Raw genomic sequence first — 12,216 nt, forward strand, 5'->3', positions numbered from 1 at the left:
CTTCATTTTCTTCTGTCCTTGCTTCTTTGCTCCTCCTCTGACTCCCCTGAATCTCTTTTTCTTCGGGGTAGTTGTGAATTCTGTTTCTCCCAAAGTGGATATCTCTTTTCTTTTTCTCTCTGTTCTAAAAAAGAGGTGGATTTATGTGATTTATCAGGTGAAACATGATTTGTTGAATTAGAACCCTTAATGCTAGTTTTTGATCTTGCTCCTTCCCTATGTTCCACTTCAATTTGTTCATGGGACTCCCCATTATCCTCACAACCATCCCCAACACAGAGTACCGATTGGAGGTGGAACAACCCGCAGTGGAAGTGGTAGGAGTGACCTTGTGATGTTCCTTTTTCCTTGATATCCATCCTAGCTTCTTTAATTAGAGTAATAATTTCATTTTTTTCTTTCTCGTTGGATGTAGGTTGCTTATTTATTTTAGGATCTCTATTCTATTCTATTCTCATGTCTATAACCTGAGCTGGATCTATCATACCTACGATGTTGGAAAGAGTCACCCTTCCTTCTCCAATTTCTTACTCTATCATTTGCGTAGTCATCTTTATTTTAAGAAATTGGAGAAGGAAGGGTGACTCTTTCCAACATCGTAGGTATGGTAGATCCAGCTCAGGTTATAGACATGAGAATAGAGATCCTAAAATAAATAAGAAACCTACATCCAATGAGAAAGAAAAAAATGAAATTATTACTCTAATTAAAGAAGCTAGGATGGATATCAAGGAAAAAGGAACATCACAAGGTCACTCCTACCACTTCCACTGCGAGTTGTTCCACCTCCAATCGGTACTCTGTGTTGGGGATGGTTGTGAGGATAATGGGGAGTCCCATGAACAAATTGAAGTGGAACATAGGGAAGGAGCAAGATCAAAAACTAGCATTAAGGGTTCTAATTCAACAAATCATGTTTCACCTGATAAATCACATAAATCCACCTCTTTTTTAGAACAGAGAGAAAAAGAAAAGAGATATCCACTTTGGGAGAAACAGAATTCACAACTACCCCGAAGAAAAAGAGATTCGGGGGAGTCAGAGGAGGAGCAAAGAAGCAAGGACAGAAGAAAATGAAGATGATGGCAGATACACCACACAAACACGGTATTTACAACCTTTCGTCACATACACTCACTCCACATCATTTATCACTATTATCCAAAGGTCTTTCATATGCTCCCAATAGTACACCCAATAGGTTTGACCTGTTCGTGGATTTGAATAGATACATCCGCAAGTTAACTTTGATGCGACATTTCACCCAAAAAGGAGATGACAATTCGGAATTTCAATTCAATACACAAGAAAAAGAATGTATAAATGCCCTGACTTCTTTCTTGGTGGAATCAGACCAAATAAATAACACACAATATGTTAGTGTCACAGATAAATTAATGGATCCATCCTTAAAAAGATCTTTACTTGTTAATCAGGATCTAGCTAACAATTCACTTTTGGATATTACAACACATGAGGAAGATTCAAATACATTGTTAGATTCCTATCCAAGCCTAATTGATATAGATCAGGGTACTTTACTGAGATGTAAATCATCACCATTTGTCCCCAAATCAACATACTTCCCTTATCAATCAAAGGGCAATTTTATTGAAACATTCTATACAGTAGTCCTGAGGGACTTAGAACAGTTGTGTCTTAACAATGTGGAACTGAAATACAATAATCTTACAAAAGAAGAAAACATAGCATTACAAAATATAAAAAACAATAGTGATATAATTGTTCGCCAAGCAGACAAGGGGGGGGCGATTGTCCTACAGGATCGGGCAGATTATCTCTGTGAGGCCCATCGCCTCCTCCTTGACACCACATCATACCAACTCTTATTAAGGACCCCTTAGAGGGTTATCAGGTGGAGTTCCGGGATCTTCTCCGGGGAGCATTCACTGAAGGGATTATTTCCAAATTAGAACACAAGTTTTTATATATCAAACACCCTAGAACCCCCATTTTCTATCACATTCCTAAACTGCACAAAGATATAGTTAAACCACAAGGGAGGCCTATGGTGTCGGGGATTGGCTCGATGATATCCAACGTGTCCCAATATGTGGATTATTATTTACAGCCCCATGTTATTAAACTGCGTTCGTACATACGGGACACTTGCTTGTCATTGACTCCATCTCTGACATCAAGTGGAAGGATACCTATCACTGGGCTACATGTGATGTATCCTCACTTTACACTTGTATTGAGCACTTAAAGGGTATCCAGGCAATTAGTCACTTCTTAGAGTTAGATCCCAATTTGCACTCTTCACATAGGTTTTTCTTATTAGCATGCATCAAATTTATGTTGAATCACAATTATTTTCTATTTGGCAACACTTATTATTTGCAAATCTGTGGAACGGCCATGGGGGCCAAATTTGCTCCCAGCTATGCTAACCTCTATATGGGACTGTGGGAGAGTACCCATGTGTGGGGGAACGCTGCGCTGGGTGCGGGTTTGGTCTACTATGGCCGCTTCATAGATGATATCCTCATTATTTGGGATGGTGAAAGGTGATCCCTGGAGGAGATCTTGGAATCCTTCAATGATAACAATATGGGGTTGAAATTCATATACAATATACACCCAGATACCATAGTATTTTTGGATTTAGAGCTATTTGTGGGTCCTCAAGATGTCATTCATACAAAAACGCACTTTAAAACTGTGGCTGCGAACAGCTACCTACAATATGGTAGCAATCATTACAAAAAATGGTTAGACAATGTGCCAAAAAGTCAGTTCTACAGATTAAGACGCAACTGTTCAATGGACATAGATTTTTATACCCTGGGTACAGATCTTTCATTGAAGTTCCAGGAAAAAGGCTATGATATGGCAGTTGTCAACAAATCATTTTCAGATGCCAGTTTAATGGATCGTGCATCCTTGTTGGAGAAATCCAAAAGAAAAACAATATTAAAAAATAAGGCTATATCTAAAGGTTCTGTACCTAAGTTTATAACACAGTTTAATCAGTCTGCCAAACAAATTAAAAAAGTAATAAATGACCATTGGAACATTTTGGTCAGAGATCCAGAAATTGGTCACCTTTTGCCAAAACATGCTCCTGTGATCTTCAGGAAAGCAAGGAGTATTAAAACAATAAATGCTCCGAGCAAATTAAAAACATCAAAGTCAGTAAACATTTCAAGAGTGGATGGTTCTGTTCCAATCAGGGTAAAGGGAAACTTTGGATGTGGGAGAAATAGATGCTTAACGTGCAAACATTTGATAAAAACCAATAAATTTACGTCTTATTCTAATGGGACATCACATGATATAGCAGAATATATCAACTGCCTTAGTGAATTTGTCATCTATCTTATATCATGTGAGTGCGGTCTACAATATGTAGGCCGCACATCAAGAGCCCTAAGCACGAGGTTTTTAGAGCATCGAAGAAACATAATCAATGGGTGTCAAACACATAACCTCTCCCGCCATTATTGTAATGAACATTCAAAAGATCCTACGTCCCTATAAGTCATGGGCATTGAGTTTATTCCCCCTACATTTATGGGTGGTGATCGTTTCAAGAGATTGTGTATGAGGGAGACCTATTGGATGTATATTTTGGATACTTTACACCCAAGGGGACATAATGACCATATAGACATTAGCACTATAGTGTGATCAATCATGGTGGGTGATCCTTCGGAGGTCTGGTTTGAGTGCTTTCCAGCACTCCCTCTGAACTATGGTGACATGTCAAGTCTTTAAATATTTCTTCCCGCGCAAACCTTTTGAAGCGATTGTATAAATAACCCTATTATAGGTATATATTCGTAAAATGCATCTTATTGCGGATGTGTCTGTTGGAGTCCTGAACAGGTCTCATTCTATTACATTCAGCTTTGCATTATATATACACATCAATATAAGTAGAGTTAATTTCAATCCATTTTCTACAATTAGTTTTATTCCTTTATTTCAATACCATACACATACACATATATAATTTTATCACATTCATTTCATCACTTTATTACATTATTTCATTACATTATCACACTATCATACACACATTCACTAGAGTTATTCTATTATACACCTTATAAGCACAAAGCCAGATCACATATTCATTAGTTATCACACAGATACTGCAGATTTTTCTGAAGATTCTTCTGTCCTTGTCTAACAACTACCTTTGCTCCACCTCCGATTCCAATTGCAATCTATTACTGATGGATCACCAACAGGTAATATATGTTACCCTAAAACCTAGTTTGAACAATTCGTTAGTAATTGTTTGCTGACCATTGATGAAAGGGGTTAATTGGGTAAGTGGTATTCAGTGTCATCAGTACTCTCCAATTCTTGAGATTTCTCAAATAAAATTTTTGTCTTATATTGCTAATCATGTTTTGTAAAAATAATAGCAATAGATAATGGTTGATCTAATCTAGATAGTAATTAATTTGCTATTTTAATTTTTAAACTTACATTTGTTTAGTATCACATGTTGTTCTAATAAATCATTTAAATTCCTCTAATTACTGTTTAAATAGGTACTTCCATTGTAACACAATTACATTACATTTATTTATTCTTCTTTCAATACCATATGAGTTCTAAAAATCTCCTAAAATACAGTGCGGTCCTCATAACCTGTCCATTGTGATCAGTGTAGCACTAGTCATTGAATCAATGGACTGGTTCAAAGTGTGTCACTAATGTTTTAATTGTTTAATTATTTTTAATTATATATGCAAATGAACCTTGTTATAAATACTGTGGGGATAGAACCAATGTGTACCCCTGAAGAAGTCATCATAGATTACGAAACGCGTAGGGCGTGGCTAAAGCAGAGGAGGCACTATTCCCACTGAGAGCTTTATTGCAGATTCAGAGGAACGCAGATCGTGAGAGGCTCAGCAAAACAGAACAGCGGATACATCTCTGGCTACCTTGGTGGTGCAGCAGCTAGAAGCAGGCAAGCGAGGCTTCGGTTTCCTGGAGGGACTTCCGTTTTGCGGGACACCAGAACGGGTGAACGTCACTTCCGGTATAAGGAGACCGCGCACGAGAGGACACCATTGCTGGCTCGAACGCTACCACTGGCATATGTGGGCCAATCTCATAACTGCATTTTAAAACCGTTATACTTGTGAGTGGGCATTTGTCTGTTTTTAATGTTCCATAAAATCATTGTTATACTTTAATTTCTTTTTCTTTTTTCTTTCATAGGTATCCTTAGGGAGTTGTGATCCCTTGTAAACGGGCTGCCAATACCTGGATGCATTCATCTGGAACAGGACTCTGTGACTTTTAAGGTTTTAAAGGTTTTTGGCAATTTTTTTTATGTATTTTGTTTTGTTTTTTTTTCCATTTGGAACATTTTTCACTAATCATATATTTTTTTATATATGTTTTTTAATATTTTTGTCATGTATATCTTGTATTAAAATCATTATTGTTATTACATGTTTAATCTTAAAGCTATATAGGGTCTTTTTTATATGTTCCTACCTTAGCCACCCCATAGGTTGTATTAACACAGTTGGCTACATACTCACGGTTAGGCAGGTTATTCCATTAGGCGCTCCTTTATTATTTCTGTTTTGTTTTGTCATATATATATATATATATATATATATATATATATATATATATATATATATATACAGTGTTCGACAAATCACCCAAAAATCTACTCGCCCAACCAAAAAATCTACTCGCCACCTAGTCCCACCCCCGAACCCGCCCCCAACCCCGCCCCCAACCCTACTAGTCCCGCCCCCAACCCCGCTTTAAAATAAAATATATAAATTAAATACATTTAATAAATTCCTAGTCAGAACAACATTCGTTTTTGATAAATGTATTTATTACATTATACTACAATTAGTCCTTGTTACGTGTGTGTGTGTGTGTGTGTGTGTGTGTGTGTGTGTGTGTGTGTGTGTGTGTGTGTGTGTGTGTGTGTGTGTGTGTGTGTGTGTGTGTGTGTTTGTGTGTCTGTGTAAGTGTGTAAATGTCGGATCTAGAAATAAAAGCCACAGGTGAATGACTAGTTTCCTGAACCCCTTAACCAGTGTCTGGACGTCCCGCTTCACAATATCTAAAGCAGCAATCCCGCCTGGGATCTTACCTGATCAATGTCCAGGTACCTCATTCCCGCAATGTTATACGTTGGAGGGGATGTGTTCCCTACCTGTCTTCTGGGTTAGGGGGTTTCCGATGTCTCCCGTGTGAAACTTGAGTCAGATCTGGAAGAAAGCAGTAAAAGTTATTTTGGTGTAGTATAGGACAGTTAAGATATATAGGGTAAATAAGATATCCAGATACAGAGAGGGGGAGAGAGAGGAAGAGAGGGAGATGAAGAGAGGGAGGGAGAGGAAGAGAGGGAGAGGAAGAGAGAGGAAGAGAGATGGAGAGAGAGGAAGAGAGGGGAAGAGAGAGAGAGGGAGAGAGGATGAGAGGAAGAGAGGAAGAGAGGGAGAGAGAGGAAGAGAGGGAGAGAGAGGAAGAGAGGGAGAGAGAGGAAGAGAGGGAGAGAGAGGAAGAGAGGGAGAGAGGGAGAGAGGGAGAGAGGGAGAGAGGGAGAGATGGAGAGAGGGAGAGATGGAGAGAGGGGAAGAGAGGGAGAGAGAGGAAGAGAGGGAGTGAGAGGAAGAGAGGGAGAGAGGAAGAGAGGGAGAGAGGGAGAGAGAGGAAGAGAGGGAGAGTGAGGAAGAGAGGGAGAGAGAGGAAGAGAGGGAGAGAGAGGAAGAGAGAGGAAGAGAGAGGAAGAGAGAGAGAGGAAGAGAGGAAGAGAGAGAGAGAGGGAGAGAGAGGGAGAGAGAGGAAGAGAGGGAGAGAGAGGAAGAGAGGGAGAGAGAGGAAGAGAGGGAGAGAGAGGAAGAGAGGGAGAGAGAAGGAGAGAGAGGGAGAGAGAGGAAGAGAGGGAGAGAGAGGAAGAGAGGGAGAGAGAGGAAGAGAGGGAGAGAGAGGAAGAGAGAGAGAGGAGAGAGAGAGGAGAGAGGAAAGAGAGGAGAGAGAGAAAGAGAGAGAGGAGAGAGAGAAAGAGAGAAAAAAGAGACAGAGGAGGGAGAGAAAAAGAGACAGAGGAGGGAGAGAGAATAAGAGACAGAGGAGGGAGAGAGAAAAAGACACAGAGGAGGGAGAGAGAGAAGCAGACAGGAGAGAGAAGGAGACAGAGGGGGGAGAGAAAGAGAGAGGGGAGATGGGAGAGAAAGAGAGAGGGGAGAAAGAGACCAGAGAGAGGGGAGACGGGGGAGACCAGAGAGAGGGGAGACGGGGGAGACCAGAGAGAGGGGAGACGGGGGGAGACCAGAAAGAGGGGAGACGGGGGGGAGACCAGAAAGAGGGGAGATGGGGGGAGACCAGAGAGAGGGGAGATGGGGGCAGACCAGAGAGAGGAGGGCAGGGGTGACTGACTGACCGGGACAGGGGTGACTGACTGACCGGGGCAGGGGTGACTGACTGACCGGGACAGGGGTGACTGACTGACCGGGGCAGGGGTGACTGACTGATCGGGGCAGGGGTGACTGACTGACCAGGGCAGGGGTGACTGACTGACTGGGGCAGGTGTGACTGACTGACCGGAGCAGGGGTGACTGACTGACCGGGGCAGGGGTAACTGACTGACCGGGGCAGGGGTGACTGACTGACCGGGACAGGGGTGACTGACTAACCGGGGCAGGGGTGACTGACTGACCGGGGCAGGGGTGACTGACTAACCAGGGCAGGGGTGAATGACTGACCGGGGCAGGTGTCTGATTGGGGGGGGGGGTACCTCTGGTGTCACACACATACTCCCATACACACATACACATTCTCCCATATATATACACACACACACCCATATATACACACACTCCCATATATCCACACACACACTCCCATATATACACACACTCCCATATATACACACACTCCCACATATATACACACACTCCCACATATATACACACACTCCCACATATATACACACACACACTCCCACATATATACACACACACACTCCCACATATATACACACACACTCCCACACATATACACCCACTCCCACATATATACACACACACACTCCCACATATATACACACACACACTCCCACATATATACACACAAACACTCCCACATATATACACACACACACTCCCACATATATACACACACACACTCCCACACATATACACCCACTCCCACATATATACACACACACACTCCCACATATATACACACACACCACACACACACATATATACACAAACACACACACACACACATATATATACACACACACATATACACACACACTCTCTCCCCCCTACACACACACACACACACACTCTCCCCCCCCTACACGCGCACACACACTCTCCCCCTACACACACACTCTCCCCCCCTACACACACTCTCTCTCCCCCCCCTTACTCACCGTGGATCGCTGTGGTCTCCGGTCTCTGTGACAGCCGAGGAAGCGGCAGGCCGGGTGTCGCCCTCGGCCTCGGCGGCTGTCGCTGCAGGTCACCGGGTGGCAGTGAGCGATCCGGACACAGGGGAGAGAGGAGTGGGGGGTCTCGTGATGCGGCTGGTCACCGGAGGCCAGGGACACGGAGTTGGAGGTGAGATCGGGAGTGAGTGGGGAGATTTGGGGTGTCGGGGGTCTCACGGGTGTCGGGGGGGGGTCACGGGTGTCGGCGGGGAGATTGGGGTGTCGGGAGGGGAGCATGGAGGCCGGGAGGGATTGGGGTGAGGGGGGGTCACGGAGGCCGGGAGAGATTGGGGTGAGAGGGGGTCACGGAGGCCGGGAGAGATTGGGGTGATGGGGGGTCACAGAGGCTGGGAGAGATTGGGTTGAGGGGGGGGTCACTGAGGCCGGGAGAGATTGGGGTGAGGGGGGGTCACGCAGGCCGGGAGAGATTGGGGTGGGGGAGGTCACTGAGGCCGGGAGAGATTGGGGTGGGGGGGGGGATGGCCCGATGGGTGGAGGGGCGACAGATGGCCCTGCAGGGGCCTGAGGCAGACAGGCGTGGAAGGGGCTGGCTGGCGGAAGGGGGAGGAGTGGAAGCGCTGAGGAGGGAAAGTTGCTCAGAGAGCCGGAGGCGGGGTAATCTCCCCCAGCAACATGAACCCGCCTCCGGCTTTTATTTTTTCTCCAGCGCGAGCGCGGTTAAAACAGCAGCGCGAGCGCGGGAAATTTAAAAAACACACGTGTGCTGCTTGGGCCAATATTTACTCGCCCGGGGGTTAAATCCACACGCCCCGGGCGTGTAAATGTATATAATTGTCGAACACTGTGTATATATATATATATATATATATATATATATATATATATATAATAGAAGAAAAAAGAGCCCAATCCTAGTGCATTACTGTGCAAAAAATGGTTTAATTCCCAATAAAAGGCTCATAAAATGTACTCACAAAGAATCTGTAAGCGCTGCTGCTCTGCTACTCTGCTCCGTGACACCACTGCATCCAGTACAGCCCTCGTGTATCTCTGCCAGCAGGAACTCACGTCATCAGGCTCCTCACAGTATTCTTTACCCGGGAACACACCTCCAGATAGTTTAGGTTCCCACCGGGGACAATATTTGCGGCGGAACGAACAGATGACGTCACGCCGTGCACGGAGATGGCAAGCAGGAGAATGTCAGGCAAAACTCATAAATCAACGCTGTAGGAATCCACAGCACACCTGACCCTACGCGTTTCAACAGCTAAACTGTTTTCATCAGGGGATGGACTATGGGTGTGCTAGACACATATATATACACCCACACATCCAATTAGCTATGCAAAGATAGATTAAAAAATCAGGTGTAAACAATTAGCATAATGAGAATGAATCTGATACCCCCACATAAGAAAAACATATGCAGCTGTAGATTTAAACCATAACAATCTTAATCTTACACAGAATAAACTTGTAAATAATGTATAATACATAAAATTACTACGCTTGCAATTGTCAAAATATTTCTATATATATGTGTGTGTATGTGTATATATATATATATATATATATATATATATATATATATATATATATATATATATATATATATATATATATATATATATATATATATATATATATACAGTGGTTGACAAATCACCAAAAAATCTAGGACAAAAAGGACAAGCACAGATAACATTCCAAGAGACACTGTTTTTAAGTTATCCTTGCTTCATTCATTGTAACATCGCCGGAAGAAGAGATCAGTGTATCTCGAAAGCTCGCACAAATAAAAGCATTTCGTTAGCCACAGAACGGTATCATCTATTTATTTTTTGATTATATATATATATATATATATATATATATATATATACACACATACACACATATATATATATATATATATATATATATATATATATATATATATATATATATATATATATATATATATAGTTGCTTGATGAAGCCACTGTACAAATTAATGGGTGACGAGTGGGTATCGGGCCAGGGTGGCTTAAACCCTTAATTACCTTTGCGGTTATTATCCGATAAGATGATTAAGGGGTTAATTGATATCAGAATTTAATTGCAATGTATTGGCTATGTATTTTGTTGGCAATGGAGGACACGGAATTTGCTGGCGAGGGTGCTTCTTATTGATGAGGTCAGTAGAACTTTATTTATTTTAATATGCTAGTTAATGTGTTTAATAATGGGCAAATAATCTATTATCCCTATCTGGATAATAGTTATTTTGCACATTATTGTACTGTATGTGTAGGGGGGGGGTGGATTAATGTATTTAATGCATAGGACATGTTTATTTTTTTTACATACAGGGTTGTTTCCGCAGGTCTGCGGGGGACCTATGGAGACCACCTGCGGTCTCTTCGGGCTTCTCATGGGTAAAAACTGCTGCCAGGTCCATGGAGGACACCTGCGGGGAAGAACCGGTGGCCCCAAATCTGTGGGGGCACCGCGGACCCGTAGGGACCACCCGAGGGCCCCCAGACCCCAGTGGGAACCACCCGAGGCCCCTCAGACACCTGTGGGTCTGACCCAGGGCCCCCCAGACAGCCGCGGGCCTACACATGGGGACCACATTGTGGCCCACGGTGACCCACGGAGACCACCTGGTGGACCACGGCGCCTGGTGGGGAACACCCATAGGCCTCCAGACCCTGTTTGAAACATGGTGCTGGGCTACTGTGAGGTCTGTGAGGGGGGACCCCGTGGGCCTGGGGTATTAACCATGTATGTAAAATAATAAATCATGTATTTATGGGGGGGCACAGAGGGTGGTTTATGTATTTAATAAATATAATGATGTTTATTGTGGGGCTGTGTATTGTTTTTAATGTGGGTACTGGGAGTGGGGGAAGGAAGTATTGGCCCCAAGGGTATGTGGGTAGGCCTCCCTGCTGGGTATTGTGTGAGTGAGGGTGGTTAGGCCTCACGAGATGGGGGGGTAGTTGGGGAGGGTATTTAGGCCTCCCGAGTGGTGGGTTAACCCCTTAATGACTGTAGCGGTTAATAACCGCTATGGTGATTAAGAGGTTAGGGGACATTACATTGGCTGTTTTTATTCTTGTTTATGTTTTGCAGCATCAGAGGGGGCATGGACGGTGATGAAGATGAGGATGGCCTTCATTGTGGCAGCCGGACAAGGGTGAATGCAATATGTATTTAATGTATTTATTGTTCTTTATGTATTTTAAATGGGCAAATGCACTATTATCCATTTGTGGATAATAGTAATTGTGCCCATTACTATACTGTATGTGTTAGGGGGGGTGGGGTTATTTCTTTATAAGTATGTACAGTACCGACACACTTTATTGCAGTGTGGTCGGTACCGCAAGCCGGGAGATTTCCCGGCTTGCTAGTGGCCGCCCCTTGGCGTGCCGCGTGTCATAGATGCGCGGTCACGCGTCTTCGGGAGCCTGCGCCCCCTGCACGCGCGTCCAGGGCTCCCCGAGGGAGCCCTGGTGTCACGCGATCTGCGGGACGGCGGCAGGGGGTTCCGGGGGACCCGGCGGACCGGGCAGCGGTAGGGAGAGCGCCCCGATCGGAGGGCGCTCTTCCGCTGCTTCGGCGCGCGCCCGTCACACTCGGGCGCGCGCCAGGCTACTGCTGCGGCCAAGAACGGGCAAATGCTCGAATAAACTTGGCCGCAGCAGTATGTGTTTTTAAATTAATTTGGGGGGGCACAGAATTGGTACTGCAGGCCCGCTGGTAATACCCGAGGGCCCCTGCCGGCCTATAGTATCATTGCT

Source organism: Ascaphus truei, chromosome 3 (genome assembly GCF_040206685.1).
Source record: "Ascaphus truei isolate aAscTru1 chromosome 3, aAscTru1.hap1, whole genome shotgun sequence".
In the NCBI taxonomy this organism is placed as follows: domain Eukaryota; kingdom Metazoa; phylum Chordata; class Amphibia; order Anura; family Ascaphidae; genus Ascaphus; species Ascaphus truei.